This window comes from Schistocerca serialis, chromosome 2 (genome assembly GCF_023864345.2).
Source record: "Schistocerca serialis cubense isolate TAMUIC-IGC-003099 chromosome 2, iqSchSeri2.2, whole genome shotgun sequence".
NCBI lineage: Eukaryota > Metazoa > Arthropoda > Insecta > Orthoptera > Acrididae > Schistocerca > Schistocerca serialis.
This window is the reverse complement of record NC_064639.1, coordinates 823,699,434-823,725,781: the sequence shown is the minus strand read 5'-3', so window position 1 is coordinate 823,725,781 and position 26,348 is coordinate 823,699,434.

Sequence of the window (26,348 nt, the reverse complement as noted above, 5' to 3'; positions counted from 1 at the left end):
TGATGGATCATCAAAGATGTAGACCCACTGTAGTCCTTGTAGAAATGGCCAGCAGCCATCTGCTGCGACTGTGCAGGTGCACAATCACCATCGAAAAGTCTCGCAGACAATATAGCAAGTCCATAACCACCACTTGCGCACTCACAAAGTTTTTGGAATTGTCCTTAGAACCAGCAATGCTGTTATCCAGTCCCTTGCTGAATCATTAACACATGTGCAAACACTGACAGTCCCTACTTCTCACATATTGTCCATATACTATGACCATTAGAAACGTGTGCAGTGAAATGGAACTTACAAGTTAATAATATGATGAACTGGTGTCAATTACAATTTTATAACATAAGAATACAATTATAAAGGTACAAAATACATCATTAAGGAACATAACAATACAGATAACATTAGTAGCACAGGGTTTACAAAAGAATCGAAATAACATATACATCAGTGTTACAGGAATTATGACATGAGTACATACATAAAAGATTAGAATAACTTTCGAAACATCAACTTCACACATGAGCATTAAAACTGAACAGAATAAATAATGTTTAAACATCTTTACAAAGAAAATAACATATTATCAGAAAAATTCTACAACATAACTCTTATTAGCTAAACACATTAAGACAGGAAAAACACAAATTCACATAGTGTAATAACACAAAAATACAGGACAGGGTTTGTTTTCAGTGTGACATTTGGTACTGCAGTCCACCCCAAAACTTCATTCCATTTATCTTTCCTCTTATTTCAACATTTGTTTCCACCAAAAAAATTCTATCAAAGCTTGCTTTCTGTATTTATATGTTCACACATTCCTTACCTCATTATTTATTTTCCATTATCTTACCTCATCATTTATTTCCAAGAAAATCCTACCTATACCTGCTTTTTTCGTGTAACTTTTTTTGTATACCTTCTCAATGCATTTCTTCAAATTCATCGCAACTCATTCTCTTATGTAGTCTACCCCCTCTTAAGCTAACTTAAATCTACTGAGCTCAGATACTAAACTAAGGGACGAGGCAATGCAACAGCACAAAACAATTAACACAAACAGCAATGACAAAAAATGCAAATTGGCAAAGCAAGCAGCAATATTACAACTAATATAAGCCAATGAGCAGCAAACAAGAAAAATAAATCAGTAGTAAAACTGGCTTAACAGAGTAATGTAAAGTGAAATTTAGTAGCACTATGCCTGGCAAGCAGCAGCAGCAAATGCAATAACTTATATCTAAACACGACATAGCTCAAGCAGAAAAAATATTACAGTAAAAATGGCCATGTTTAATACCTATGTCACATCTTAACACTAGAGTGATGCATCACAAAAACTTACTCTGCAAGAAAGTTACCAAGTCATTAAAAAAATTATTTATGTAATTCCTGTGAAGGGAAATGTCTGTTTCTGCTCTCTTTTCTAAGAAAGTATATCATAAACGTATTCTTTACTGGGCCTGTAGACAGAAAATAGTGATATTAGTACATCTATTAAATTTTATAATAAGCAATGCTGCAGTGCAGCTAGAAACTAGATATTAAACAAAATGAGCAAATATGTACAAAGGAAGGCCTGAAACATCATTCACTAGACATATGGCATTTCATAAGGCAATAAAAAAATCTCTCAACTAGAAAGACAGTAGTCATAATCAGGTGTATAGACATAAAATATTTCTCGTCATTTCATTAGGCATTTCAGTAAATATCATAAATTAAGAGCTCCACAGCGTAATCATACGTTTTCAAGTCTGAGGGTGTCGTATTTGCGATGCTTTCTACAAAGAAATGTCAATAGCGAGGATAATGGCCTCTAGGATAATGGTCTCTTTTTTTCTTAACCTGTGCCTCTGAAAGGCACACACTAATGGCTTTTTTCCAGGCAGGTGGTACAGCTGGGCGTCCATGATGCATTATGTGAAGGTCACTTAACTTTCTTACCGAAATATTTACGACAGCAGTGACAGTCTCATATAGAAATTTCACAGGTCGAGAATTTGCGTTACAAATGTGTAGAAACAAAATCCTATGAATATAATAGTGTTCAAAATCTTTTTGTCGGCATTGTGATACATTCATGCATTTACACACATTTCATAACTCTTAAAGTACGATTCTTGGTTTCCAACATCCTTTTCCACAAATCAGAGTCCCTAACCACTACTCATTAGTCATATATGTATTCGTCGACACTTCTACAATATTTCATCATAATAAATAAGTAGCATACTCAAATTCCTCATATACGATAGCATCATCCTATTGATCATAAACATACCTCAGCAGCATAATACACATTGTCATCATAAAAATAACATCATAACACCTCAGTCAAATCTCAAAAAAGGTGTAGCTTTCAGCAATAATGTCAAAACCTAAAAAAAATTCTCTGCTCATTTCAATAATGTCATCTATCTCAAACGTACTTTAAAATCATGCTCCCTTACCAAATACATCATTCAAAGCTCTCATAGTATCACAATGGTTCCGAAAAATACGAACAGTTCACAAAGTACAGACAAAATACAATTTCATAAGTGTGAAGTTACCCAGCTGTGTAATTGCGTAAACATGTGTCACTGATGTAGTAAAAAAAATGTTTATCTCTCAGTTAAATGATCAGATAGCTGTATAATTTGTGTGTTAGAAAAATATGGTACCGATGTGTAAAGTTGTGTAAGCAAATACCGTATTAGCTGGGTCTCCTTGTGCTTGCCAAACACATGGTACACAAAGTAGGCGTGTACCCCCCTGAGGATTAATGTAATTATACCTTCAGGTGTTACAGATTACAGCAATGGAATGAAATGTATCACGGAAAACCTTTGTATCAATGTACTTCAAATACCTTTAAAAATAAATGGCTTAAGTACAAAATTAATCACTCAAATACGTGTCCTGCAGCGCTAAATGTGCGTCTTGCTGTAAGATAATCTCTGTGGAAGTGTCATAGTTATTGTCCTCCGAAAGCTAAGTTCTGCAGAAGTCAATGTACTTACCTCATGATAAACAAAAGTGAAATGCTTTGCGTATAGATATCTTAGTTATTACGCTTATTGCCGTGATGAAGAAAGGACTGTGCTGTAACGTATTGTTGTGCTACAGAGAAGGCTATCTCATTGTAGCTATACCACAAAGGTTACTACTGAAACATGTTTTACTTTCCAGAATAATACAGAAAAACTGTGCAGATATAAAACAGAAACACTGCAAAAGCAACATTGTAAATTGTCACTCATTAGTAGCGTCGTGATAAAATCGTGTAGCTGTCACATAAACTAACCACTGTGTCATCTGGTATCTCACTGAAAGTACGTTAAATCCAGAACGTATTTTCAAGTAAACCAAAATGTTGCAGGAAAATCTCATTAGCAGTGCTGGTATATGTTCTAAGCATGTGAGCCTTATAGTCGTTACGTGATCGTGCAACTAACAAGCAAGAATGTACAAATAACAACACTGTGTCATCTGTTCACTACAACAATGCATTCGTAACATCTGTTTAAATAAGTTCTCTTGGTTCTTGACTGGATATTTAATTTCAAACATTGTTGCATGTTAACAGATTCCAGGTCTGACAAAGCATACTGATAATGTAAAGTGAAAAGTTATATGGCAAAGACAACATTAAAAAGCAGATTATCTTTCAATAAACGGTTTTACATGTGAAATGTGGTGTAAACCTTTACTCTTCCTAGTACGCAGAGTTTCAGCTTCAGTGGAATTATCATGTGGTATATGGTAAAGAATGCTAAAATTTTTCTCAAGGTTAGCATCTATGTAATTTTTCCCTGAGCCAGCCGGCGCACGTGGCTACCTGCGGTGTGAGTCATTGTCTGTCTCTTTGTTGGCGTGCGTCGTTATTGGGATTAGGAGACCTAACTTCTACAAATTCACCTTGTCGAGAGTGCCCTGTTCTGTTTGAATCCCGCCAGTTCTGATGGAATTCAGGTCTGTTGTTTTGTCGGTAGTTTACATAGTTTCTTGTTTGTCAGTCATGTGGTGGAGAATTTCTCCCGGAATCGTAACTGCACGCTGAACTGTTGCGTCTGAAGTTATTCTGTCTCCCTTGATAATAATTGTTTTTGTTCCCATATTGTCTGTTTCTATGGTAATCTCTGTCATATTCATTACTACGGAAATGCGATCTTTCTCTGTAACTATTATTACTCTGCCAGTGGTTGTCATATGGGTGGTGTCTGTTTTGGTCACGATTCTTTCTCTGTTGGTGGTAAACAGCATTTTATCAATACAGTGTTGGCTATTTGGAACGTTATTGAATATTGTGTAGCAGATGAACCTTTCGCAAGAGGTAATTCGTCACATATACATGCATATTTGAAGCTTGCTGAGGGTAAACTTTTGTCTGACATTAGAAGTGGACTTGAATTTATGTTTGGAAGTATAAATGGTGTTTTTGATGTGCAGAAGGGTAGGAGTAGGAAAACGGCTTTAATATATATTACTAAATCAGATGCAGAACCAATATCAAATTGTAATGACTCAGCCTTATCATTTAATGTACGTCTTCGTAGATGGGCAGAACGCACGAAGTACATTGATTACACTGATTCATTTTTAGTTAATAACTGGTCACGTGTGAGGTTTATAGAAAAATATTTTGAATCGTTTCAGGCGAAGAAATTTGTTGTCCGTGCACTTGACGAGTGTCATTTGAAGTACAATGGCTGGGCGGGGCGTGTGGTCCGTTGGTACAATGAGGCAGCTTCATACACGCTTGTCGTGTCCAGTTATTGTTTCTGTCGTCACGGAATTGTGACGGATGTGACCTGTAATTGTTGTGCTCCTGTTTTCGCGTTCCGCGATTGTCAGTGTCAATTTCCAGTTCTTGTAACAGTCCCTGAAAAGCTTCAATGTCGTCTTTGCAACGTCCTGCTAAAATAATATGTCGTAAATTTTCAGGGAATTTGATTAAGCAAATGCGGATGAGTTCTGAGGGGCTGTATGGGTTTGAAAGATACTGATTCTTATGCAACATGTCTTCAAAATATTTCATAAGACTGGAAAATTCAGATTGTTCGAAACGTTTCATCATTATGATGCTATATTTTATTCGGTCTTGTGTAGCTTGAGACCAATACGCTGAGAGGAAGGCATGACAATCGTGAATGACCGATCGCATTCTTACAGCTGGTTCATTGTCTAAATAGCCACACATAAATTCTAATCTGTGCTCTAATGACCAGTTGGGAGGAAAACAATGAGAGAATTGATGGAGCCACGCTTGTGGATGAATGTCGTTGCCAGAATTCTTAAATGTTTTAAATTTACGTGTAGTAATGAACAGCTTATAGTCAAAATCATCGTGTCGGCGAGTCGCACATCGCTCATTGTTACTGCGTTTCGGCGGTTTCATCTCAAAATCCAATGCGCCTTGCCAATTTCTTTCATAATTACCGAAGTGTCCTGTGTTATTATTTTGTGGTTGTTCCATATTTCTATGTCCCTCTTCCCGTGCTGGAGCGCGAGTGTCCTCTGAAATATATAATTCTTGTATTACTTGTGCCAACTGATTTCTCTTTTGTACTGTGTATTGATTTGATTTTGATTTTGTTTGAATTTTCTAATTTGTTCATACTCTTCAGTGTCCGTGAAGGCTACAGGTCTTGTGTCATTCAGATCATCATCTACCTTTGTAGATAAGTTAGTGAACTGATCTGAAAGTTGGGCTACTTTATCCGTTAGTGAAATTATTTCCTCTGCGTGTTTTTCTGAACCAGGTTTCAGAGTGTCCATTTGTGTTGAAATCGTATCTACTGTGTCCTTTAAGTTTTCCTGAGTTTTTGCAAGTTGCGTAACCCAATCGGTAGATGCAACTGAGTCAATTTTAGCTTGCAAGGTGTCGTGATTTTCATGAACAATAGTTTGCAGTTCTTTTATGGCTGCTTCGTGATTCTGTAATGCATTTTCATGACGCGAAAAAATAGGTTGGAAATGGTCACAAATTTGTGTTTTTACGTCATTACAGACTTTTTGACATTTCGATTCAATGTTATGTAACTCAGTAGTTAAATCTTCACGTGTTTGTTCAAGTGTGGTGTCTAACTACCGAAGATTTTGTTCCGTTGTGTCTAACTTTTGAAGATTTTGTTCCATTGTGTCTAACTTTTGAAGATTTTGTCCCATTTGTTTCTGATTTTGTTCAAGCGCTGTGTCTAACTTTTGTAGCCTTTGTCCCATTTGTTGCATTAACTGTAATAACAGTCCACTGGTGTCTGAAACATGTTCCTCAGTGCTATTCGGCAGTGCATTTGAACCGGCAATATTCGCATTTTGAAAAGCAGAAAATGTGTCTTGATTTATTTGAGAAAACGGTGAGGACGCAAAACCTGAATCTACAGTATTTGCAAGATTGTGTCCTGTCATTTCGGAATCCTGAGGCGAGCTGTTGCCGACCGATCGATCGATGATGCTTCCTTGTTCACTAATTGTTTCACTGCCTACACCATTATTTGCAGCTGGCTCCATTTCCCTATGCACAATTACCAAATTACTACTTTGAACATTAGTTAATTCATTACATGGTGGCGCTAACACACTGCTTTCGTCTTCACTGTCATTTCTCAGTTTACTTTGGAGCCTAGTATTACGTTTTTCACACGCCATTATTGTCACAATATTTCATACGACAACACATAAAAACCCAATTTGAAGAGCAAAAATAAGAGAACACATTAACATAGCACTGAAAATAATATCTAGTTAATTGCAAGCGCAGCTGCGAAATACTTGATGCAAATTTACATGCATGCCACACCTGTTTTAATGTACAACAGTGAAAGACTGCAACTACAAAGGAGATTGTCTCTACAATTACGCGCTAGCAACAAACAAAATCTACACTAATTACACAAACTACAAGAAAAAATCAGAAGATTCCAGTGAGGTATCCTCGGCTAAGGGTCGACATATGAAACGTCTCCTTTTGAAAAATTGTACATGACTGTGCTTAAACTGACACACAATATTTTTAGCGCAACGCAGTCTGACTTTCAATAGTCCCTACAAAAGAATGGCCCTGACTAACATTAACCTATACCTTTCACAAATCACTTACCTCACAAAAATCTTCGTTACTCGAACTACTGCAATACAGCGAGCGCCACTACTGCAAGCTAAATAAAAGATTCAAACTACTGAAGGCACTAACTACAGATAGGCATAGTTATCAAATGAAAGATTTTGATAGAGAACAAACAATGTATTTACCTTAATAGTGTTCAAAAGTCATAATATATATAGCAGTTCATGACATCCAGTCTTACAAATTTCAAAACTCCGCCATTTCTCTCCCCAAATCCACCACTGCTGGCGGCTCATCTCCAACTGCGCAACGCTACGCGCTGTTAACAGCCAACAGCCCAACAATGCAATAGCGAATATTACAACAATGCCACCCAGCCACAGACTGCACACAGCACAGCCAGTGATTTTCATACAGAGCGCTACGTGGCGTTACCAATATTAAAACCTAGACAGCCTACTTACAACTTGCCTAATATCGTGTAGAGCCCCCGCACGCAAGCAGAAGTGCCACAACACGACGTGGCATGGACGCGACTAATGTCTGAAATAGTGCTGGAGGGAATTGACACCATGAATCCTTCAGGGCTGTCCATAAATCCGTAAGTGTACGAGAGCATGGCGATCCCTTCTGAACAGCACGTTGCAAGGCGTTTGCAGATATTCTCAATAATGTTCATGTCTAGGGAGTTTGGTGGTCAGCGGAAGTGTTTAAACTCAGATGAGTGTTCCTGCAGCCACTCTGTAGCAATTCTGGACATGAGGGGTGTCGCATTGTCCAAATCCGTTGGAATGCACAATGGACATGAATGGCCGCAGGTGATCAGACAGGATGCTTACGTACATCTCACCTGTCAGAATCGTATCTAGACGTATCAGGAGTCCCATATCACTCCAACTGCACACGTCCCACAACATTACAGAGCACCAACCAACTTGAACAGCTTCTGCTGACATGCAGGGTCCATGGATTCTTGAGGTTGTCTCCACGTCCATCAGCTCTATACAATTTGAAACGAGACTCGTCCAACCAGGGAACTTGTTTCCAGTCATCAACAGTCCAATTTCAGTGTTGACGGGCCCAGGTGAGGGGTAAAGCTTTGTGCCGTGCAGCCATCAAGAGTAGGCGAGTGAGTCTTCGGCTCAGAAAGCCCATATCGATGGTGCTTTGTTGAATGGTTCGCACGCTGACACTTTTTGATGGTCCAACATTGAAATCTGCAGCAATTTGAGGAAGAATTGCACTTCTGTGACGTTGTACGATTCTCTACAGTCGTCGTGCGTGCCGTTCTTGCAGGATCTTTTTTCGGCCGCAGCGATGTCGGAGATTTGATGTTTTGGCGAACTTCTGATATTCAATGTACACTCGCAAACGTTCATATGAGAAAAGCCCCACTTCATCGCTACCTCGGAGATGCTGTGTCCCATCACTCGTGCGCCGACTATAACACTACGTCCAAACTCACTTAAATCTGGATAGCCTCCCATTGTGGCAGCAATAATTGATCTAAAAACTGTGCCAGAGACGTGTTGTCTGATATAGGCGTTGCCGATCGCAGCGCCATATTCTGCCTGTTTACATATCTCTGTATTTGAATTCGCAAACATATACCAGTTTCTTTGGCGCTTCAGTGTAGAATAGTCAGAATCTGTCTCACTGCGATCTTTCAAGAAGTTATCCGTTCTATGGGGCCTACCGGTCTATATTATCCTGATTTTCGATCTGTTGTATTGTGGTTCACTAAGAGCTCGCTGTGAGTGCAGCGCAGCCGTGTTTAGAATGAAGTATTTTATCAAACAGCATCTGATCCGCGGCCTTACACCTAAGAAAGAGTTGTCTTTTATTAAAAGTTTCTGAGTAATTCTGACCTGAGTGACGGGCGACTGCTGTTGCCATTAAGTTATAACATGACTAATCAGTACTTCCTTGTTTTGGCCTGTTAATTTCCTGAGCCGCTAGAAAATTATTCCAAGCAAAGTACTTTAAAAGGCTGGTGGTTCATTCAGTTGTGGCCATTGTCTTATAATTTAAAGATTGTCTTCAAATTTTAAGTACTTACGGCTGTTGAATCCAGGAAGGGTTATATTATTGTGTTTGTTAACAAAATGGCTCTGAGCACTATGGAACTTAACTTCTGAGGTCATCAGTCCCCTAGAACTTAGAACTACTTAAATCCTAACTAAGCTAAGGACATCACACACATCCATTCCCGAGGCAGGATTCGAACCTGCGACCATAGCAGTCACGCGGTTCCGGAATGAAGCGCCTAGAACCACTCGGCCACAGCGGCCGGCTCTAAGGTTTCTCATCTACAATCAGCTGCAAGGGCGACACGTCGTTTAAAAGGCCCGGGCGTACAGCTATTGTAACATACCAAACAGGTAACAAACCAAAGAGGAACTGTACTTCTACGAATGTAACCAATAACTTTCTGGTAAGAACACATTTGCAACCTCACAAACGGTTTGTATGTGGATCCACATTTACTAAGCCGTTTTTTGTTTTAGCTTCTCGTACTTCCAATTGTGTAAATTGCTCCATTAATTATGATACATTCCGCAGTTCATAAAAAACAATGCCTTCGCTTTAGACCCGGTTTATAGGAACACGAAATTATAAGAAGAGAGCATATAATTGAAAGGCTTATGTTGAAGAAATCTCAGTGAACGGTTGTGATCCTTACAACGGTATGCGCAGTTTCAGTTTTACATGCTGATAATCTACTCGTTTATTTCAAAAAGTATCGGATGCTCTCGCCGTTTTTCAGCACAATACATCCTTCTTTCCTCTTCCATGAGAAAGAAGTAATACTAACGTAATTTTCCTGTCGCAGTACGCTAGCTTTGGTTGCCGCTGGAATTCACTAGAGAATTTAGTAATACGAAATTCAATACTGAAAGGTAGCGTAGAAGAACACAGAAGAACAGTTAAATAGTTTCCAGTAGGTCGCCTAAAGCTGTTCCATACGAAATGTCAATTGTACGTTTTCAGGGAAATCGTGATCTGAATAAGCAGCATAATGCTTTTTTCTTTCATTTTACCTGAGACATAGGTGGCTTTAAAGAACGCTTGTCGATGTGGGGAGAAGTGGGGCCCGGGTTCGCGAAAGTGCGAGAAAGGGACAGGATTGAGCACAAAACATTGTATACAGCGAGATGATGAAAACTGGCGAATGAAGAACGGTGGTCCTACTTTGAGGCAATAGAATCGAGGCCGCTCGTATCACTAGGGCGCAATTGCCGCCGTGTAATCTTATCAACTTATGTGCTATATTCGCATTTTACTTTATCTAGAAACGTTCTTTTGATATACTCTCTCTCGAATGTACCCGGTGATCAAAAAGTCAGTATAAATTTGAAAACTTAATAAACCACGGAATAATGTAGATAGAGAGGTAAAAATTGACACAAATGCTTTGAATGACATGGGGTTTTATTAGAGCAAAAAAAAAAAAAGTTCACAAAATGTCCGATAGATGGCGCTGGACAGCAAAACGTCAGTGACTGCGCATGACAATCGTGTATAAATGGAGCTGTAATGAGAGAGAGAATCAGATGCGCCAGCAGTCGCAGCATGTTGACGTTACCCGAAAAGGCGCTTTTAGTGAAGCTATATTATCAGAATGGGGAATGTGATAGTTCGGCGTTACGATCCTATCGCCATAGGAAGGGGATTCGAACGGGTAAAGGTCCGTTGACAAATGCAGCTGTGGCGAGAATGATTTCGAAGTTCGAAGCCACGGGTTGTTTAGACGGTAGACGCCGTAGTGGCCGACCGAGCACAAGGCGTAATGCTGCTGAGGCAGTTCAGGAAGAAATGGAGACTGTAGCGGGTTCGTCTATGCACGAGGAAGTCAGCGCTCGTCCAGTCACACGTCGCACCGGCATTCCATACACTACTGTTTGATTGGCACTTAGGCGTACCCTCCGATGCTATCCGTACAAAATCCGTCGGCATCATGAACTGTTACCTGGCGATTTAGTGAAGCGGAGGCTATTTGCGGTGTGGGCGTTTCAAAAGATGGCGGAAGATGACAATTGGTTGAGTAACGTGTTGTGGACCGACGAAGCTCATTTCACGCTCCGAGGGCCTGTCAACGCCCACAACTGCAGAATTTGGGTTACCGAAAATCCTAGAACTATCGTGGAAACTCCATTGCACGACGAGAAAGTCACGGTATGGGTTGGATTTACCACATCTACCGTTATCGGGCTTTTTTCTTCGAGGAAATCCGTGATTCTGTTTTTGTTCCTGTAAAGAACATCATCTTTGCTTTGTTTTACTTTGTTACGCTAATTATTGCTATTCTGATCAGATGAAGCGCCATCTGTCGGACATTTTTTTAACTTTTCTATTTTTTTGGTTCTAATAAAACCCCATGTCATTCCAAGCCTGTATGTCAATTTGTACCTCTCTATCTACAATATTCCGTGATTTATTCAGTTTTCAAATTTATACTGACTTTTTGATCACCCTGTACACTGTGTCAATTTCTTTCTTTGGGTTGGAATGATAATGATAGATAATGATCTACCAGGGTCGGTCGATAAGTAATGCAACACATTTTACGTGAAAACAGGTTGGTTTTATTCAGGATTTCAACACACTATATTATTCCCCACTCCTCTGGTTACAAAACTCTGTTTTTAAGATGATCTCCATTCAATGCGACAGCCTTACGCCACCTTGCTGGGAGAGCCTGTATGCCAGCATGGTATCACCCTACTGGCCAGCCTCGGAGCCAACATCTTGCTGCACCGATAACCTACCCGTCAGACGCGTACTGCTTTGTAACACCGAAAATGCAGGATGCATGGCACCTGCTACCGATACATAATTTTTTTGAATTGTAGGTAAATATTTGTAATTTAAATGCTTTCTTTTAATAAGTAAAGACATTGCTTCACTGTATGTGTGCATTTAGGTAGAAGTCTGTTGACGTTTCATTGTATTTGTCTTTGTTTTATAGTGAAACTTATAAGCCCTGGGAAAAAGCCAAAGAAATTGTTATTTGCATCGACTAGCAACGATAATAACAGTGCTTGCGCGTTGTAAAATCTTTGGGTAGGGGGTTGTTGCGCAGTGCGCGCGGAGAGAGCCAGAGACGGGTTCCAGCGCTTGTGGTGTGCGGAAGTGTGGTGTTAACGCTCTCGCAGTAGAGAGTACCATTTCGGCTGCATCAAGTACGCGTGTCGCCAGATGACTAGTAGCAGGAGGAAGGACAGTGGACGGCCGGAAGAGGCTGTATTAATTACGATTGCCCGTTCCTGAAATTAGCCGTGGCCCCACAAGCTGCTACCGTCTTCAACAATAGCAGCAGTTCCAGCAACACAGATTCGTCGTCGGCTGCGAGCTCCGTCGCACGCACAGCACTGTAGTAAGACTGTTCATTGGTAGAAAGTATTAACGGCTAATCCAGCAGCACAACTGAATGTGATTTGATTAATGAACTTTATTTAAATAATAATCAGTTAAATTCAGTGCGATTGTGTCCTCATTGCCCCCAGATATTGTTACCAAGCACGGTTCTTGTTCCCTTTCTCCCTTATATATAACAGAAGTTTATCTATCACTGGAAAAAATCCAAATCTAAAGAAAATGCACAAATTAAGAGTGTGGAAGTTTTATTTATTTTACATATAGCTTGGAGCGCATGTCTGTTTGGTTTGGTACGTATTCTATTAAAAATAAATTCTGTTCAAGTCAGTAATAAAAAGGCTAATATGAAATCTAATTTGAAAACTAAGTAGCTGCAAAGTAAAAAGTGCTTGCCTTTCTCTAAATTTCTTTGATGACGTTATGTTGAGGTCTCTGAAAGTCATTGTTTGTAACGAAGTTCAATACGAACATACAATTTAAGTGGATATTTTGAAATCATTACTGGAGTGCGTTTTTCAAATTGTACTGACAAACTTAACGTAAAAGTGACTTCTCAGTTTTCTTTATCATTATATACTTAAAATGAGTGCCAAAAAACGTGGCAACCTTCAGTTGCCACGTCAGTGTTTAATAATAAATGTTTTTCTTTCCCAACATCTTGTACAGGATTTTGGATGTAAATCGCCCTAGTGGGCTTGCGACCGTAATTATTTCCTTTTCGTTCATTAGTGTAACTTTTGGATTCATGATTAGTGGTACCCCTTTTCTGTCCAGTGTTGTTCGTGAGTGAATGCACAAAATAATTTTCATTTTTCCAAATTGTAGCCCTGTTCGGTTTAATTACTTTTTTATTTATAGTAGACTTTTCTGTCAGAAAGATCGGTTGCACACTTTCCGTCTACTTATCGGTATTACTTGTTCGGGAAAGATGGCCTTATCCAATTAGAAAAATTCCATTAGGTAGACACGCGATCCACGGTCATATTTTATCTCGCAAGCAGAATAGGCCGGTTAGCAAGGGGGAGGTTACAGCTTCCCGCAGAGTGCGTGCTTCATTGGGTCAGACAGATGGATGCGGGAAGGTGCGAGATTCGGACTGTAGGAAGTTTTGAGAGCTCCTCTCGTGTGTGCATACTTTTGCGAGGCGTTGCGTTGCCATGCAGATGGAGAAGTTCTTTTTCATTTTTGTGGCGACGAACACGCTGAAGTTGTTTCTTCAGTAACCCTGAGGTTGCTAAAATACACTTCAGAGTTTATAGTTGCACTATGAGGGAGGACAATAAACCGAATAACCCCTTCAGTCCTACAAGACCGTCGCCATGACTACCAGCTGACAGTGCGAATTTGAACTTTTTCTTCGGAGGTGAGCTGGTACCACGCCACTCCATAGACTGCCGTTTTGTTCCCGATTCAAAATGATGAACCAATGTTTCATCGCTTGTGATGATATTTGACAAAAAGATTGTCACGACCGGCCTCGTAACGCGCAAACGATTCCCCACAGATGGTCCTCCACCGCTCTATACAGTCTTCTGTTAGGCGGCGAGGAATCCAACAGGCACGCATCTTTGAGTACCCCAGGTGGTACGCGCGTGTCAGCGCTGCCAACATAGACTACCAGATGAGCAGCGAGACGTTGACTGTGGTCCGTCGATCACCTCGAATGGGATTGTTCAAGCGTTCTACTATTGCTGTAGAGACAGCTGTGAGTCATTGGCCGGCACGCGGGGAATTGGACAGGTCTGCGCGAATTTGTTGCGATGATGAGGGACGCTCCGCCCAACGACTCACCGTTCTTTTATTCACTGCCAGTTCTCAGTAGATATTCTGCAAAAGGCTATGAATGCTGTGATGCTCTGGTTTTCCGCCAAAACAAACTCAACGACAGCTCCCTGCTTGAAACGCACTTCCGTTACAGATGCCACTTTGAAATATCTGAATAGAGCGGCCACGTACCGAAACTTCATGAAACTTTAGAGGCTGAAGCGGTCATATTCCACGATGTCCCTCAATAAATTCCGCATTTTTTCAAGCGAAATTGGTCGACACCAAAAAAATGTGTTGCATTGCTTAATGAGCGCCCCTGTGGTCAGAGAGTTGGGGAAATGGAAAGGGGGGCGGGGGAAGGTAATGTAATGGAAAGGAGGAGAACGTCATACCTCACTAATTAACTGCCGGGCGTTGTAGCCGTGCGGTTCTAGGCGCTTCAGTCTGGAACCTATCTCCAGATCAGCGCGTATTAATGGTTAACCTTAAGCAGATTGCCGGCCGGAGTGGCCGAGCGGTTCTAGGCGCTACAGTCTGGAACCGTGCGACCGCTACGGTCGCAGGTTCGAATCCTTCCTCGGGCATGGATGTGTGTGATGTCCTTAGGTTAGTTAGCTTTAAGTATTTCTAAGTTCTAGGGGACTGATGACCTCAGATGTTAAGTCTCATAGTGCTCAGAGACATTTGAACCATTTGAACTAATTAACTACGAAAGATCGGTTTCTCGGTTAGTCTTATCCTTAGATGAGCTGGTTTACCGTAATTTCCTCCGATCTGTGGATCGTACCCAGTACGTAAAACTGTAGTAAGATTTTGTTCATCATCGGATTTTTGTGTTATTAGCTATCATATATGAATGAAAGGAAGCGAAAGTGAGTCTTCATTCTCCGTAGCTTAACGTTCGACATAATGAGCCGTCTTAACAGTATTTAGTGATCTCACTCTATAAAATACGATGCAAAAATACATACGTTTACCTCATTACTCTGCTATTCACAATAAAGTGCCTTACAGAGGGTTCAGTGAACCACCTTCACGCTGTCTCTCTACCGTTCCACTCTCGAACAGAATGCGGAAGAAACGGGCACCTAAATTTTTCTGTTCGAACCCTGATTTGTCTTATTTTGTCGTGATTATCATTTCTCCCTATTTAGGTGGGTGCCAACACAATGTTTTCGCAATCAGAGGAGAAAACTGGTGATTGAAATTTCATGAGAAGATCCGTCTCAACAGAAAACGCCTTTGTTTTAATGATTGCCACTCCAATTCACGCATCGTGTATGTGGCACTATCACCCCTATTTCGCGACAATACAAAACGAGCTGCCCTTCTTTGAACTTTTTCGATGTCTCCGTCAGTCCCACCTGATGCGGATCCAACAACGCACAGCAATACTCCAGAAGAGGGCGGACAAGCGTGGTGTAAGCAGTCTCTTTAGTAGATCTGTTGCACCTTCTAAGTGTTCTGCCAATGAATCGCAGTCTTTGGTTTTCTCTACCCACAACATTATCTATGTGATCGTTCCAATTTAGGTCATATTTGTAATTGTAATATCTAAGTACTAGGTTGAATTTACAGCCTTCAGATTTGTGTGACTTATCGCGTAGTCGAAATTTAGCGGATCTCTTTTAGTACTCATGTGAATGACTTCACAGTTTTCTTTATTCAGGGTCAATTGCCACTTTTCGCGCCATACAAATATCTTATCTAAATCATTTTTCAATTCGTTTTGGTCATCTAATGACTTTACAAGAAGATAAATGACAGCATCATCTGCAAACAATCTAAGACGGCTTCTCAGTTTGTTTCCTATTGCGTTAATGTACATCAGGAACAATAGAGGTACTATAACATTTCCTTGGGGAACGCTGGATATTAATTTTGTTTTACTCGATGACTTTCTGTCTATTACTAAGAACTGTGACCTTTCTGACAGAAAACCACGAATCCAGTCACACAGATGAGGCGATATTCCATAGGCACGCAGTTTGGTTGGAAGACGCATGTGAGGAACGGTGTCGAAAGCCTTCTGGAAATCTAAAAATATGGAATCAATTTGACACCCCCTGTCGATAGCACTCATTACTTCATGAGTATAAAGAGCTAGTTGTGTTTCAAAAGAACAATATTTTCTGAATCCGTGCTGACTATGTGTCAATAAATCGTTATCTTCGAGGTAATTCATAATGTTGGAACACAGCATATGTTCCGAATCGACGTTATTTCACTCATGAAATTTACGGTCTACCGAGTAGTGGGGAAAAATTTACGCTCTACCGAGTAGTGGGGAAATATGTTTAATTACGTCGCCTGCTGTTGAATAAATTGTAACGATGAAAATTTCAGTAACTGCGGTGCACGCGAGACACACACTCAAAGAGGTCGTAACATGTGACAACCGCACCTGAAAATCATGATTCGCGGTGGTGTTATTTCGCACTACCACTTTTTTCTACCTCATTTTATATTTGGAAATATTTAAAAATAACACGTCCACTTATGCTCTAATTATGAAATTAAATGTTCTGTACTTGGTCAACTAGTCATTTAATCGGGTAACATTTCTTTGGCTTAGTGAGGTAAATTCTTTGAACGGGATTGATAGTAACCTAATTAAGTTGAAGAAAATATTGTGGAAACGAAAGAAGAAGTGGATGGAGATGAGACGGAAGGTACGATACTGCGAGATGAATTCGTCTGAGCACGTAAAGACTTAAGTTGAAACAAGGCACCTGGAGTGGATGACACCCTTCACAATTAGTTAAATTCTTGCGATGACAGAGCACGACGAAGGTATTCCATCTGGTATGCAGACTATATGAGACAGGCGAAATACCATCAGATTTCTAGAAGAATGTGATAATTCCAATTCCAAAGAAGAAGCTTCTGACAAGCGTGAATATTACCGAAACGTTAGTTTAGTAAGTCATGGCTGCAAATATTGACACGTATTATTTGCAAACGAAAGGAAAAAGTGATAGAAACCCGTGTCTTTAGAGATCTGTGTGCGTTTCAGCTAAGTATAGGAACACACGAAACCATGCTGAGCCTACGACTTATCTCAGAAGAAAGACTTAAGAAATGCGAACCTATTTTTACAGTATTTGTACAAAGCTTTAGAAAACGTTTACTGGAGTAGACTCTTTGAAATTCTTGAGGTAGCATGAATAAAATACAGGAACACAAAGGTAATCTACAACGTTTGTAGAAATGAGACTGCCGTTATAGGTTGGTTGGTTGTTTTGGGGGAAGAGACCAAACAGCGAGGTCATCGGTCTCATCGGATTAGGGAAGGATGGGGATGGAAGTCGGCCGTGCCCTTTGAAAGGAATCATCCCAGCATTGGCCCGGAGCGATTTAGGGAAATCACGGAAAACCTAAATCAGGATGGCCGGACGCGGGATTGAACCGTCGTCCTCCCGAATACGAGTCCAGTGTGCTAAGACTGCCGTTATAATGTCGATGGGAAATAGCAGCCGAGAAAGGAGAAAGACAAGGTTCTGCCCTGTCGCTGATGTTATTGTATCTGTGCTTTGAGTAAGCACTAAAGGAACCCAAGGAGGAATTCTGAAAGGAAGTTGACGTTCATAGGCGAGAAATAAAAACTTCAAAGATCTCCAATGACATTGTAACTCAGAGAGACACAACAAAGACGTTAAAATATCAGTTGAATGGAAAGAATAGTGTCTGAAAAAATGTTACGAGATGAATATTAACGAAAGTAAAACAAAAGTAATGGAATGTAGCCGAATTCAGTCAGGCGATGCTGAACGAATTAGATTAAGAAACAATACACTAAATGTAATAAATGAGTTTGCTATTTGAACAGCAAAATAACTGACGATGGTCGAGGCAGAGAGGATAGACAACGTAGGCTGTAATAGCAAGAAAAGAGTTTCTGAAAATGAAAAATTTGTAAAAATCGAACGTAAACTAAGTGTCAGAAATTATTTTTTGATTTGTCTGGAGTGCAGCCCCATACGCAAGTGAGAATTCGACGATAAACAGGTGAGGCAGGAATGAATAGAGGCTTTGGAAATATGGTGCTACCTAAGAAGTCTGAATTTTGGATGGGTAGATCGAATAAATAATGAAGAGGCACTGAATAAAATGAGAGAGAAAGTCGTAGGCATAACGTTACTAGAAGAACGAGTCAATTGATAGGACACATCCTGAGGCGTCAAACGTGTCTCAGTTTTGTGCAAGTGTGTTGGGAGGTGGGGGGAGGGTGGGTGTTAAAGGAGGTAGAAGTCGTAGAGGGAGATTATGGCTTAACTTCAGTAATCGGGTTCCAAAGGATGTAATATGCAGTAGTTTCGTATGTATACAGTTAAACTCTACCAGAACTACAGCCTGGTAGTTTTGCCGCACTTCGCAGTGGGCGTAGTAAATGGTGGGATTCCCTAGAGTAATGTTTACGTTGGCAAGTGAAGAAATGAAAATGAGTGTGTAAACGAAACTGGAAGCAGACGACTTCTCTTTGTTTTTTTGTTTGTTTCTTTTGCACATAATTAGAACCGCAGATTATATAGTGTTAGTCCACTACGTATTTTACGTCCTTGCACAATATAAGTTGCATCTTATAAATAATAAAAATTATTTGATAGCGTTTTTTATCTACGTTGAGGAAATTTCGTTTTTTAGCTCTATGAGCTAAATTTGTATAGTTTTCTTTATTTTTATTACAATAGCCCTCCGTTTCATGTTACAAACCAGCAATTTTCGAATGAAACCTTAATTAATACTGACAATTTTAATTTTTCTGTAAATACTGTTTACTTTTCAGTAAGAGACAGGAGGATAGCTATGTAGAACAAGTATGTTCCATAGGTTCAATGGGTCTTTATATATCCTCACCGAGTTTCTAGACAGTTCACCACTTACGATTTTTAGGGGCGAATAGTAAGACACTGATCCCATATGCAAAGAAAGCAATCGTTATGAGGTAACGCCTGATAGGTATGCAACACACTTAACAAACGGGAATGCAGGTGCAACTTTAATTGATCAAAGCTATTAGGAGAACTACAGCAACGTATGCTTACTAACGATAGTCTACAGTAGCTTAGAGTAGTTCCACAACTCTATGCATACATGAAGCGGCGTGCACAGGATAGACTAACGTGAAGAGCTGCGTCAAATCAGTCTTTGCACTGAGCATCACACAACAGCACAATTTTTGAATGTGATACTGTTGGAAAAAGCAGATTATCCTGTATTCAGCGATAGTCAGATGTGTCTGTGAGTCTGTTGCCAATTTACCATCATCCACTGGCACATTTGTACGTCAAACCACATCTCATAAATTTTTTTGAGGGGCAGTAACTCAACAAACAGTCACTAAAGCTACAAGCTTTCATAGTAATAAAGCTACAACCTTTTACAGTGGCTGACACCGTCGAGTCACTGGCGAAAGTTATGCTGGCAATAAATTAGTGTGCAACCAGAGGAGCTGTTTGATTATTGTAAATGTCCTTTTACAGTTTTGGAACACTCTTGTTCCTTATAGTAACATACAGTAACATGTTCCGCGGACGTTTAAATCAATAATGAACCTATTTTACGCTCACAGACTTTGTTCCGCATACTTTCTCCCAATATGCGGCAGGATATTTTTGTTGTTTGTAATCAAAATTTAATAAAATTGATTAAAGAAACTGAAATAAAAATTTATAGCACTGGCCCTTGCCGATAGCTCCTTCAAAATGCAAATGCGTATTTTTAACAGCCATCCTCCAATTATATATTGTTCCAGTCACCAAAAGTTTTGCATAATTTCTTGTTTATGATGGGTAATGCTCTTGTACATGCGCTACGGTTTTAAATGAACATCCATTTGCCTTTTCAACATACTATCTGAATATATTAAGAATTCGTCGTGTACAGATCCTACAGCCCCGGAACTGCCTTTAGCAGTCAGTTAGACTGTATGACAGTTGTAATCACGGTGTCACACAGTTTGTTGCCATATTGCAGTTACTGAAGAGCGCTTTCAGCCCTGCAGTTACATTCATTACTTTCACTGACAGCATCCACGAGTTATTACCAGCTTGAAATTAGGGGCAATCACGAACGAGTTTATCACTTCGAACTAGTTGGATAATTACACATGCTGGAAACAATCAGTCTGTGACGGTAACGGGGAGTGAGGTAGAATATATTGTGTGGCTGCCACGTAAATTAAACCGTATGTGCAACTGCATTTCAACCTAAATGAAGCTCTTCGAAGTACCAAGTTGAACTATAATTTTTTCTGTAGATAAGCTAAGTGAGACTTGACACGACACGCCATCTTGTCCACACAGAACAGCAACACTCCGAGGACGTTCATCGTCTGAGTCTTCCCCACCTTCCAGTTTTGTTTTCAATATTTCAGTATTTCGGCAATCATTCCTGTACTCAGCTTAGGCTCGTAAGGTTCGACTCGAGTGAAATTCTTCATTATTCTAATCATTAGAAGTTCGATGTCTACTGGATGAATGTCTGCTGTACAATTCTTTATGTCTAACGGCCTTCATCTATGTATATCCATGTGGCTCTTTCACGTTTTGTAATGTCACCTAACCACATTCTATTTGGTCGTCTCTCGATTCTTTCGTTATATTTTGTAATGTAGCAAATAGCTTCCTTCCACGACCGCATATTCATTCACCTGGGTACAGGTCTTCTACTCAGTCTGTTGCCTCATCCATCTGTTTTTCTTTTTTTTTTATGTTTCTCCCAGTAATTTCTAACATACATCACTCAATTGATCACTGAGTAACTGTCAATTTTGAATGGTTTTCGAACTAAAAAGTCCCTGCTTCACTGCCATAAGTCAAAACTGACAATGAGTGCTCTCTGTAAACTTTCCGCTTCAGACTTGTCTGCATGCTTTATGGATGAAACTTTGTAGGACAGTAGAGGCTTTCGCTATGTCAGTAGCAAAATCTGCGGAGGCATTCAAAAGTGGGTGAAAAATTCTCCATTTGTTTGGCATTATGGTGAATGCATACTGTAAAAATGGTCTTGCTTTATTTAAGAAATTAGTTAAAAATACGATTATTGAGGTCAAGTACTCGGCCACCGTAGGGAGGCAGTAAATTATTGTACAATTCAAATGTTCAAATGCTTCATCCTGAACGAATACGTAAGCCAGTTACCCTGAAATGTTCGGGAACGCACTGAGAAGTAGATTCAGTGCGTTTCTTTGAAACTTTTCCATAACGACGTCTGTTTCAGTACAGTTGAGTCACAATTTTACCATATGCAACACCACAATTTTGTCCATTACTGCCATCATTACTTGTACTCTGTATAACTGAAAAACACTGAATCCGTTTCTTATGGTGTAGTTCTAGTAATTCTGATATGGTTACCATCACTGGCCCCTATGCAGAATAGAAAATTTGCAGTAATTTCAGAGCGACTTTCTGTATTGACCTGGTTATGTTCCTTCAGATTGGGAATGTCTGTGTTATACGATAAAAACCACATCTTCACGCCATTTGCCATCAATGGCTCCTATGAAATTTGGAAAATTTGCAGTAATTTCAAAGTGATTTTCTGTATTGATCCAGTCACGTTCCTTCAGATTGGAGATGTATGTGTTATACATAACAACCACATCTTCATGCAGTCTCGAGTATAATTCGAACTGCTTTTATTTCCAGTCTGAAACTGTAATGGAGATCAGTGAAAGTATTTCTTGTTGCAAGGTACCTGAAATGAGAAAAATAATAAAGATGGCAATGAAGAATCGGCCAGAGTGAAAGGTAATTGCATGGAATCTCACAAAAAATTAGACGAAGTGGGTAAGAGAGGTTCTGGAGCAAAAAAGTATAGAAATAATGTTTTATGAGCAACAACATTTTATATTACAGATAGCAGATTGACGATAATTTTTTTCAAATATGCCTCATAACAGTGGTAATGTAAACACTGGTAACATACAAATAAAAAAGAGCATTGTCACCAAAGTAATCTAAACATATAGAAAAGCAGGAGAGCTACCAATAAATTGGACAGGAAAATGATGGCTATCGCTGACGTATGTATTGAGCTATGTCAAAACCGGAGTATGTCTTTTTTACGTATATTGCACCAACTGTAGATAGATTTAACAGTGTAGATGTCGTAGATTTCCAGTACGAAGTCGTGACCCTTATAAAAAGAATTATGTCAGAAGAATAAACTAGAACTGCGCAGCATTAATGTTCCTATGTTTCTTGTAATCATGCATCACATGACTACCAAGCTTTCGGTGGTTCACCATCGTACCTTATCTCACTGCCTAATCAACACTGAAACTATTCAATGTACAGCCGTGCCCTGACGAACACACTCAAGTCTCATCTGATACAAGTGCTACACTTAATGAAGGCAAATATTTGGAACTGTATATGATTCCTGCTTCCGCATTATCTAATGCTTATGACACATTCAATTTTTGAATGGAATTCTGAGCTGAACAGTGATTTTTCATCTCAATATAAACACGATATCGCTACTCACTGACTTTTTATTTGGTTTAAAAGAGATTTTTTAAATTGTAGTGTTAAATTTCTATAGGAAACGAATATTTCCTAACAAGTATTAGGTTGGTGCATGTTAGTAAAGTTTTTGTTTTGCATATTGGTATTCCGGTTGATATGGGTTAATTCATCTATTGTAATTTTTAATTAATAGTTCGCTATTGCTATTTGAGTTTACATAGTGCCACTTTGTGGTTTGGAGGTAGTGAGTAGAGCTATGAACGCTAGAAAATGGAGTGCTAAGTGGAGAAATCGGAACATTTTCGACATATTCTTCTATTTGACTTCTACAGAAGGCGACAGCAACGGAGGCAGCCAGATGCATTTGCGCCATGAATGAAGAAATGCCACTGGACAGAGTACGACAAGAAAATGGTTTTCCCCTTTTGAGGAGGCTCGTTTCAACATTGGTGACTCTCCACGTTCAGGAAGACTTTCAGTCTTTGATGAACATCGATCCCATTAATCCACGTCAGTGTACTCGAGAACGGGCAAATGCAATGAACTGTAATGATTCCATTATCGTGAGACATTTGCGTGCAATGGGGAAGATTCAAAAATCGAGGGTATGCGTACCGCATGTTCTAAGCCAAAATTACACAAATCAGACGGAGCGAGGTGGCGCAGTGGTTAGCACACTGGACTCGCATTCCGGAGGACGACGGTTCAAAAACGCGTCCGGCCATCTTCATTTAGGTTTTCTGTGATTTCCCTAAATCGCTCCAGGAAAATGCCGGGATGGTTCCTTTGAAAGGGCACAGCCGACTTCCTTCCCTATCCTTCCCTGATCCGATGATACCGATGACCTCGCTGTTTCGTCTCTTCCCCCAAAAAACCCAACCCAACACAAATCAGCGGTTGACCATATGTGAATCTCTGCTTGTTGATTAGCAATTGGCTCGTGAACAACACTGACCGTTCCAATCGTGCTTCTTTACTGATAACGAGAAATGGTGTGTGTATGCTAACACACGGAATAGAAAGAGATGGTTGAGTTCGAACAAAGCAACAACTCCTTGTACAACGGCCAGCGCGCATCCACAAAAGATAAGTGTTATGCAGCTGGTGCAACAGCAACGGTGTAGTGTACTACGAATTGCTTGCCTGAGATCCAACCAACACTGCTGATATTTATGGTGAACAACTGAGACGCACTGCAGACGCCATCCACGAACAACGACGAGGAAGACTGCTTGAAAAGATGCTACTCCACGATAACGTCCGGCCATATTCTGCGAGACTGACAAAAAACGGCTATACAGGAGCTAGATTGGGAGCTCGTTCTGCACTCATCTTATTAACCTTACCTTGCGCCGTCAGATTTTCACCTTTTCCGCTCTCTATGGAACAACCTTCAAGGAACTTTCTTTCTGGATGAAAATGTGCTGCGAACAGGGCTCGATGGCTTCTTCGCCTCGAAGTCACGTGATTTCTAAAATCAAGGAATCGAAAAGCTACCGCAGCGTTGGCAGACTGTTGTAATAGTGAAGGAGAATGTATTATTGAGGGCTAAGATCTTTTATTATGTGTATTTATTGAGTTTATTAAACTTAAGGCAAAATACTACGAATTTCTGCACCAATCCGATAAATTTCAATTTTGTACTCAAATCACTGTCACTGTAAACTTTTCAAGAGGAGAAATGGAGTTATGCGTATTCGTGTGATAATGTTGCAAATGAGTTCAAAAAATTGACAACGCCTTCTTCGTCTGGTCGCAGTTTTTCATATACCGAACTGAAGGCACCGGATTACATCGTTGTTGCAACACAGGATGCACGCTCACTTCCCAGGTCGAGCTGTTTCTTTTCGTAAAAATAATGGACTTCAATGAGGTGCTAACAGTCGCATTATCCTTCTTACTGCTCTCTTGCATGTAGCTCGTCTGCAGTATTTCCTTTGCGCCTGTCCTCTCCATGGACAAGGCCGCCCGTTTTACCTACCGGCCGGCAGAAACACCGGTCCAGCAAAAATTCTTGTCGTGGACAAGAGCCCAGTGGTTCCTCTGGTGACCTGGCGCTGGTCAGCTACAAAGGTGGAGGAACAGCGGAGCGCTCTCGGTCTCTGCCTGATGTCACCCACTGAGCTCACAGCAGGCGCGCAGCGCCGCCCTTCCATGGGTTGCGACGCGCCCCCATAGGCAAAGCAACCTTGTCGAGACTACTGGTCACTATATGAGAGGAGACAATGCCGCTAATTCTTTGCAACTGATCGAGGCTGCCTTACTCCAGGATATTAAGCAGCTGTGTGCAGGAAATGAAGTCAAGCAGCGCTGTGGGACAAAGTCCCTGCGTTTGCAACCGAGACCACGAGCACGTCAACGGACCTACAGCCGCACCGTACCGTGGTAGACTTGGGGAGACCTTGGCGTTCCATGAAGTTTCTTTGAGAAAGCCAGTGCAACCAGTTTAGATACTTATCACCAGCTGAGGTGTCCCCGGGACCACCCCCACACCCTGCCATCACTACTCTCAGCCCCAATTAGTATCTTACAGTGGGCGATGGATTCCCTTGCCAGTTCAATTACTCATGTCCGAATACAAAAGTGTTGAACCCCAACTCATGCTTTTGTTTGTTGGTTCACAGTTTGTGGAAATAGTTTTCGGACTTATTGTTTAAACTACACTAACGGAAAAAGAAACAAAAAATAATAAATGAGAAATAATGAAATTTGGGGAACACATTTGTCTAGATAACATATTTAAGTGAGTAACATTGCAAGATCACAGGTTAATCTAAGGACGAGGTAAGCCATAGCAAATGTGAAACGCTGGTACATTAATAATCAGTGTAACTAATAAAATACTGAATGCAAGCATGCAAACGTGCATACATTGTGTCGTAAAGATGACTGATGTCAGTTTGTGGGATGGTGTTCCGTGCCTGTTGCACTTGGTTGATTAATACATGGGCAATTAATGCTACTTGCCAACGACACAAGAGTTGTCCTTCGATTAAGTACCATATGTGCTTGATTGGACACAGATCTGGTGATAGAGCAGGCCTAGGCAACATGTCGACACCCTGTACAGCATATTGGGCTATACTAGCGCTATGTGGGTGTGTATTATCCTTTTGGAAAACACACCCTGAAATGCTGTTCATGAATGACAGCATACCAGATTGGCGCACTAATTTGAAGTCAGGGTGCATGAGATAACCAGGAGAGTGCGCCTGCTGTTGTACGAAATCGCACTCCAGGTGTTGGTCCAGTGTGCACGAAGACAGGTTGATTCTAGGCCCTCAACTCCTTCAAACCAACACACGGCCATCACTGGCACCGAGGCACAACCTGCTTTCATTCGAAAACACAACAGACCACCACAGTCCCCCCCAAAGATTTCTCGCTTAACACCACTGAAGTCGCAAATGGCGTTGGTTTGGGGTCAGTGGAACGCACGCTACAGGGCGTCTGGCTCGAATCCGTCCTTTAAGTATCCTATTTGCAACAGTCCGTTATGACACTTTGGAAGCAGTGAGGAGACGAATCTCGGGGAGAACCATGAAGGGCCGCGCGGTTGGAGGCGCCTTGTCACTAATCGTGCGGACCCTCACCCCGGAGGTTCATCTACATCTACATCCATACACCGCAAGCCTCCTGACGGTGTGTGGCGGAGGGTACTTTGAGTACCTCTA